General features: G+C 53.2%; 1 protein-coding gene across 1 annotated transcript in view; it reads left to right on the top strand.

Moving 5' to 3' along the window:
* Window positions 1–780: 780 nt before the first annotated feature.
* SPSB4 (splA/ryanodine receptor domain and SOCS box containing 4) overlaps window positions 781–7,767 on the top strand; it is an 89,182-nt gene continuing 82,195 nt past the window's right edge. Inside the window, exon 1 of the mRNA XM_033212485.1 lies at window positions 781–1,429. The gene's annotated coding sequence lies outside the window, so the exon portion shown is untranslated. The remainder of the gene's footprint in view (window positions 1,430–7,767) is intronic.

Below are 7,767 nucleotides of genomic sequence, written 5' to 3'. Positions count from 1 at the left end.
TCTTACCTGGCACAGAGAGGGATTGGGTCAGCAAATGACTGCGTAATGGACCTGAAGTCAATTCTGGGAGCACAGACGAGGGCCACCAAGACAAGAACTTTCAATTTCCCCAAGGAAGCGCAGATACCAGAAGCTCCCTGGCGGCTTCTGTTTTGGCCACGCCCTTTTCCTCATCGCTCAGTTCAGGCTCCCAAAGACGCGGCCCACCATCAGCGCTGGTAGAGCAAAGAGACCGACTTCCTGCGCCTCGAGCGGGCGGGAAACGCTCCTTGAGCAGGTGCGGTATGAAATTGGACTTTAAGAGATGAGTTGGAGCCTGATCTCAAAAATAAAGTGTGGACATGTGTGTGCCCGAGGAAGGTGGATATTAAACCACCCTCTTTTCCTCCCGGCTGCTATTTCCCACGTGCGTTGAGTAAAGGCACCAAAGCTACCTAGTGACTGGGTGTCTACTCCCCGTCAGGGGCACCCACCCTGGCGCTCCAGGCGCGCTTGAATGAATCCGGGAGGACCCGCGCGCATGAATGAGTGCGAGAGCTAGAGAGTGAGCGCGCGAGCGGGCGGGTGAGTGAATGGCGACCGCGCCGCCGCCTCGGAATAGGGGCGCGGGCGCGGGCTCCACTTCCCTCTCCCGCCAGCTGGTGGCCTCGAGAAGGTGGCGGCGCCGGCAGCGGCCCGGGCTGGGACGGCTGGGGCGCGGGATGGTGGGGGAAGGGGCGTTCCCGGCGACCGCGCCTTCCGCGGCTATTGGATTAGTGGCCTTCAGGGATGAGCTCAGCCAGATCGGCTTTCAGCTGCAGCCTCCGGGCCGGCCGGGAAGGCGGGGAGCGGGCGGCGGCGGAGGAGGAGGGGGAGGCGGCGGCGGCTGCAGCATCCAGGGCTGGCCGTGGCGGCCGGCGCGCCCCGCGCACAAAGGCGCCCAGCCCCAGGGGAGGGCGATGAACCCACCACATCCCGGGCCCGGGCCCCAGCTGCTGCTTCCGCTGCGTGCGCTCAGGGCGCTGGGGAAGACGCCCCGCGCGCCCGGGGCCAGCGGCCGAGGCGCGGCCCGTGCGCCCTGAGCGCGGGACTCGTCGCCCTCCGGGTCAGGCGCCAGGCTTCCAAGAGGCTAAAGCGCGGGCCTTGGAGCGCCCCCAGGATCGCCTCCGTAAGGCGCTTCCCCACTCCAGGCCCGACCCCCGGCTCCTGAGCTCCAACTTCGCCAAGAACGCTCCTAACTCCAGGCCATCCTGCAGCGCAGAGGGGGCGCTGCTGCCGGGCATCAGCCGTGAGGACGCGTCCCTGGCCGTGGGGAGAGAGCGGGCATTTGCGGGTCGCTCGGGCGCCCCTGAGTGGGCGGCGGCGGCGGCAACAGACTCCTCTCCGGCGAGTCCAGGACCTGCCAGCGCTGGGGATTCTTCCCGAAGAGGCGCTTGCCCTCTCTTTTATGGTGAGTACTCTCCAGCTCCTGGTGAGGGGCGCGCGGGGGCCGGGAGCCTAGATCCGGCTGCACGGACTTTGTGCGGGTCAGCACTCGACACAACTGGCGCTCCTGGCGTCCCAGTCCCCGAGAATTCCTCTCTGCAGGTTGTGGCAGTTCGAGAAGGTTGATTTGCGCGCAGCCCTGGGGCGTTTGGGGCCCAGCCCTTGGTATCATGGGTTCTTAGCCCTTTGCTTCTCTGCGTAGTGGACAACGCACAAAAAACTGCCACCCGATTCACCGGCTTGGGTTTAGATCCAGGATCCGTCACTCACTGGCTGGGTGACCTTGGACAGGGCGCCAAACCTCTGTTTCTTCATCCGTAGGATGGGAATAATTGTGCATGTTTTATAGGGGTATTGGAAAGATCTATGGGATGGTGCTCGTAGGTAGGCATGTGCCGGGCACACAGGAAGTACTCAATCATATGTTAGCTAGTATTATTATTAGCTTTGCGAGCCCAAGCTTGTTATCCAACTTTCCGGAGCTGCAGCAGTTCCCTCGTCCGTGTAATGGGGACAATAATTCCTGGGGATCTGTTCGTCCGGGGTATTCGGAGAGGTAGAAGTAAAGCACAGGTCACGCAATAAGCACCGGTGGCTGTTGTTACCGTTTATTCCTAACGCTGGGGCAGTAAGGCTGGTCCCCTGACCCGAGAGCGACTCGGGGACCAGTTCCTGGCCTTGCTTGAAGACAAACTTGTCTATGCTCGGGAAGGGAGGGGGTTGGGAGCTCAGGAAACCCTGGGCGCGGGGCTCTGGGAAGGAGGTAGGGGGCCAGAGCCTTGAGCGCGGCAAATGTGTCCGCCCTGGTCGCTCTGTACGCGCCAGGGGCTCCAAGCCAGGAGGGGACATCGAGCCCCCGACCTCTGACTGGCGGGAGAACCGGGGGAGTGGCTGCTCCCGCCGGCCCATGGCCAAGCGCAGGCTGCTGCCCATAGGAAGGAGAGGAGGGCACTTCTGTACCGCTGTCGCGAGAAGGTGGAGAGCTCTCAGTTCTGGAGTTAGGCTTGTGTTCGAATCTGTCTCCACCACCAGCTCGTGGTGTGACCTTGGGCAAGTTCTCTAACCTCCCCCAGCTTGGTTTCCTGGTCTGCGCCCCACCCCCCTCCTTGAGGGGTTGGGGGATGAAGATCGGAGTTCACATCTCTCAGACTCTGAGCCCTCTATCCTCCCACCCACTTTCTGCTCCCCCCCGCCCCCCACCCCCACAATTTGATGAGCTTAAGTCTGGAAGACGTGAAATGTGTAAAAGCATGATATAAACATCCTTTACCCAAGGGCATATTCCTCTGAGACACATACCCTCTAATTTATTCCATTTTTAAAACATTCTTTAAAAATCGTAATGAAAAGAATTTAAGCCACCTCTGGCAAACCGCAAACAAAATTCAACTTACTGGTCATTCTACCCAAGTAGCTCTCCAGTTTGTATTTCTCATTTATTTTAAAGATACGTTTAATGATATAAAAATAAAGTCTGCAGTGAAAAGAAATCACCAGAAACAGTCAAAAGAGGCCGGGCGCGGTGGCTCAAGCCTGTAATCCCAGCACTTTGGGAGGCCGAGACGGGCGGATCACGAGGTCAGGAGATCGAGACCATCCTGGCTAACACGGTGAAACCCCGTCTCTACTAAAAAAATACAAAAAAATTAGCCGGGCGAGGTGGCGGGCGCCTGTAGTCCCAGCTGCTCGGGAGGCTGAGACAGGAGAATGGCGTAAACCCGGGAGGCGGAGCTTGCAGTGAGCTGAGATCCGGCCACAGCACTCCAGCCTGGGCGGCAGAGCGAGACTCCGTCTCAAAAAAAAAAAAAAAAAAAAACAGTCAAAAGATATATGACAAACTGTCACATATAACATATGCCACTCCTATCACAACAGGCTCATCTCTTTAAATATGTAAAAGATTCCTGAGGTCAACAAACAAAAGATCAAATGGGCAAAGACACAATTTATATACGCGAAATAAAATAGAAATGATACTAAAACATATGACAAGATGCGTTATCTCAATAAGAAAAATGCAAGTTAAAATGAAAAGATTTTGTTTTTAATGTATCAAATTAGCAAGTAGTCATAACCATTTATCAGAAGCATCTTTAAAAAATGTAGATCACATTTCTCCCTAGCTCAAGACCTCCTTAAGGCTGCCACAGAGTAAAATCTAGATGATCCCAGGGGTCCTCAGGTCTGGTACTGCCCTCCTCCACCTCTTCATCACCATTTTCCTCTCCCCTCCACCCATTCTCCTAGCCTTCTTGGTTCTACTCCAACACTCCCAAGGCTCATTCACTTGCTGTTCCCCCTGCCTAGAATATTTTTCCTCCTACTTTTTCACACAACTGAAACTTCGTCATCATTTATATAGACCTGTCCTTGGAAGGGCTTCATTTCTATCCCAGAAAGTGACCAAGCAGTAGTGGCCAGTGCAGAATTCCTTGCCCTTTTGGGGAAAGACCTAGTACAACTCACCATACGGGAGTTACTTGATTTCCCCTGAGCTGCCCAACCTGTTGTCACACATCCATGCTCTCGAAAAGTTTTTTTCTCTGTTGATACAGGAGTGAAGGGTCTCGGGCATGAAAATCAGGGGGTGCCAGGCCCTAGACCGAGGTCACCAGAAGTCTCTGCCTATATATGTACTATATAAGAACATAGTATGTACTCTTGATTTATGTGAACATGACTATCTGTGGCAAGAAAAGATCAACTATAAAAAATTTAAAAACCAGCAACACATTTTTAATCAAACGTGGCTCCTACATAAGCCAACTAATTTATTTGCTGATGATCAGTTCAAGAAATAGGGATTTGTTTTGAGGCTATAGGAAAAACAGTTGTGGGTGGCGTGTCCTTTGGGAAAGACAGTGGTATACCTCAAACCAGTTATCATGAACTTTGTGGAACTTTAGAAGAACTTTCCTAAGCAGTGCTGATTGCATGTGATTTTTGCTTTACACATTGAGTTCAGAACTTACTCCATCTAAAATGTATACACCTGGTGGCTCATGCCTGTAATCCCAGCACTTTGGGAGGCCAAGGCGGGCGGATCACAAAGTTGGGAGATCGAGACCATCCTGGCTAACATGGTGAAACCCCATCTCTACTAAAAGTACAAAAAATTAGCCAGGCCTGGCAGTGTGTGCCTGTAGTCCCAGCTGCTGGGGAGGCTGAGGCAGGAGAATGGTGTGAACCCAGGAGGTCAAGCTTGCAGAGAGCCGAGATCACACCACTGCACTCCAGCCTGGGCGACAGAGTGAGACTCCGTCTCAAAAAAAAAAAAAGCAAACCATGCAGGAGGCGTAGAGTGGCTAGTCCTTCTTCAGTCTGACAAGCACTTCTTAATGTAACCAGAGGTAACAGGTACAAGGCTGTGTACGCGTATTGGAGATAAAGGCTGGTTGGGTGCTGGCTCCACCAAGAAATGCAGATGTGGTGCAAGAGATAGCGGCAGGAATCAACAGCTAAGATGAAGACAAAGTGGGATGGAGGGCAGAGGGTGCAGTGGGACGTAGGGAATAGGACATAATGGGGCGGAGGGAAGAGGATGCAGTGGGCTGGGGGGCTGCCATGGAGGGGTGTCTGGTTCTGCTTCTGCTAGAAGGGGTGGGGGAGTGAGAGAATGTCAGCCAGGTCAGAGAAGATGGGAAGGGTCCCAGGATGTGCTGACGAGGAGAGTCTGGCATGACGGGTCTGAGGTGGGCAGTGATGACAGACAGTGTGGGAGAAATAAGAGCAGCCTGGAGGTCCCCTGGGTTCCAAGCAAAGAGGTGCAGCTTCTCTCTGGAGAAACCACCTAGAGGGTTGAATGAAGAGATTAGTGGGTGTCTTGGTCAAATTTACCTGTTGGCAGCATGGAGAGGGGGCTGGCGGGCAAACACTGGAGTCAGGGAAACTCGCTAAGAGACCAGTGAGGTAATCCAGGCAAGGTCTGAACCAGGGGAAAGGTGACAGGGTTGGGTGGTGGGAACTGAGAGACAGGATCTATGGCAGGAACAGTGACATGCAGAGGAACCTGGTATGTGAGAGAGGGAAGAGGCCAGGCTCAGCCCAGGACCTACAGATTCCGAGGTACCCATGGACCACAGATGTCCCACAGGGCTGAGAGTGTGGGTGTGCCCATGGTAGGAGGCTTGTGATGGAAAGAGGTCAGCTGGCCTTACAAGGTCATTTGAAAGAACACCCATGCAGGGCTGGCTAGTGGCTTCTAGTAGGTGGGTTTTGTGCTGAGGAGAGTTAAGGCAGCACTGGAGACCTGGCTTGAGAGTGTCTGCAGGGCGCTGGAGATGCAGGTCATAAGAGAAGATGCATGGAGAGAGAGAGAGTGAGAAGCAGAAACTGAAGTTGAAGCTATGGACTTGGGGGTGCCCCATTGATGGGGTAGGCAGGAAGACCCAGGAGCCAGGAGGACACAGGAAAGCTGCTGTGGTAAGCTCTACACTTCAGTGTGCTTATATGTGTGGTGGGAGATGCTGGAGGAGTGCCAAAGTCATCCATCTGAGCTTTAAAGTTGTGAAATGTCATGTGTGGTGAACTGGAGCTCTGCTTTCTCCAGAAGCGAGTGGGCCTGGGCCCGGTTTGCTGGCCACAGAGACATTGCACCTGTTGTCTACCTTCAGGAGATATCCACCTGTTACCTGCATTCTATGAAATGTGCAAGTTGTACAGATTCCTGGGGCTAGAACAGCTTCCTCCCCGATCCTGCTCCCTTTCTCCTCTCTTCCTCTCATCCTCTCTCCTTTCCTCCTTAGTATCTCAAAAATGCCCCCAGAGATACTGTAGGCTTAACGGAGGGATCTTCAGAAATCCCAGCAGGTCCCTGTTATGACCTAGCTCAAGCCAGAGGCATGAATAGTTCTGCTTTTCTTTTAGGCATTCTGTTTCCAGACAAGAGTTATACCAAGTGGGGAAAGTTCATCTTGGGAGGTAAATGAGGGGTTGGACGCAAACCTTATCATGTTTTCATCATCGTTTTCCCCAGAGGGCTTCATTAAATAGCACCCTTCCCATCTTCTCCCTTCATACTTTGACCCAGCCCAGACATGCTGGGCCTCAGGGAGGCCAGCTGCCCTGCAAACAACCTCCAAATGTGCCTGGGGCAGGCCTCTGGGCACAGGAGCAGCTGCAGTGACCAGGCTGGCCTGGACTGCACGTGGCCTCGCTGGCTCAGTGGTACGTCTCTTTCAAATGACCTTGCAGAGCTTGCTGCCCTGGTCACAGCCCAGCAAACCTCCTTCATCCCATCCACTGCTCTTCTTGCTGGCTGACAGCCCAGCTTGCACCTTGGGGGCCCCTGGCTCAGTCACGCGTGGGAGGATTCCCATGGAAACCCCAGGAGAAGGAGAGGCTCAGGGAAACCTCATTGATTCTCACTCCAGGAAGACAGGCGTGAGATGATTCCACCTGGAACTGGACAGATGGCTCTCTTTGTGAGCTCTTGGGGAAGAAAGGGCTTGCCCAGCCAGTTGTAGCCTGAGCTCCATGTGTGTATAGCAGGGAAAAGCTAATGAACGCCTATGAACAGAACCTTGGGGGTTCTTTAGGTCATTCATTGTTGGTGGGTTCATTCTGAATGAGCATCTTTAATAAAACAGCCTCCCTACTTAATATTTGCACAAGAAAAATCTTAAAAACATTCCAGTTAAACTAAGGTCAGGCACCTAACATTGGTACCTTTGCACAGAGCTAAAAATTGAAAAATAAAGACAGGAAATAAATAGTCTGAGCTCATAGTGCTCTGCATTCCCAGTTCATTCTTATGTGTTGGTTCTTTCTAAGGCAGTGTATTGCTTTTCTTCATTTGTTCATGCTTGTGCATTCCATAGACATTCACCCACCACTTTCTCTAAGCCAGGCCCACGGGGACTCTGATGAGGGAGACCCGGCCCCTGCTCCCCAGTTGCCCCAGTCTGATGGGAGGGAGGCAGCCAAACAGACATCATGTCCCCTTGTGGTAAGTGCTGTGGTGGGCGCAAGTACAAGGGCTGTGAGAGCACAGGGGGCTGGGGAGCTCCCCAGAGTCACTAATATCTAATATCCTGAAAGTCTCAGAGAACCTGTGGAAGATTTTGAGCAGGAGCGTGATTAGATCAACTTTGTACTTTTACAAGTGCTGTAGTATATATTTGAAAGATATGTGCAGTCTATAAAGGAATTCCAGTGGTATCTAACTGGATTTCTTTTTACAGTCTTTGTCATTATTCAGATCTGTGGCGGAGTCTGACCCCTTCGGTGTAGGCTCTCTCCCTAAGGGAAAGTGGTTGAGTCTTATGCTTTTCAGCAGCCTGAGATCCCCAGGCCAGCGTCATT

Source organism: Trachypithecus francoisi, unplaced genomic scaffold (assembly GCF_009764315.1).
Source record: "Trachypithecus francoisi isolate TF-2019V2 unplaced genomic scaffold, Tfra_2.0 Lachesis_group0, whole genome shotgun sequence".
Lineage (NCBI taxonomy): Eukaryota > Metazoa > Chordata > Mammalia > Primates > Cercopithecidae > Trachypithecus > Trachypithecus francoisi.
The sequence above is the reverse complement of the archived record's forward strand: the minus strand, read 5'-3'. Positions and strand labels throughout refer to the sequence as shown.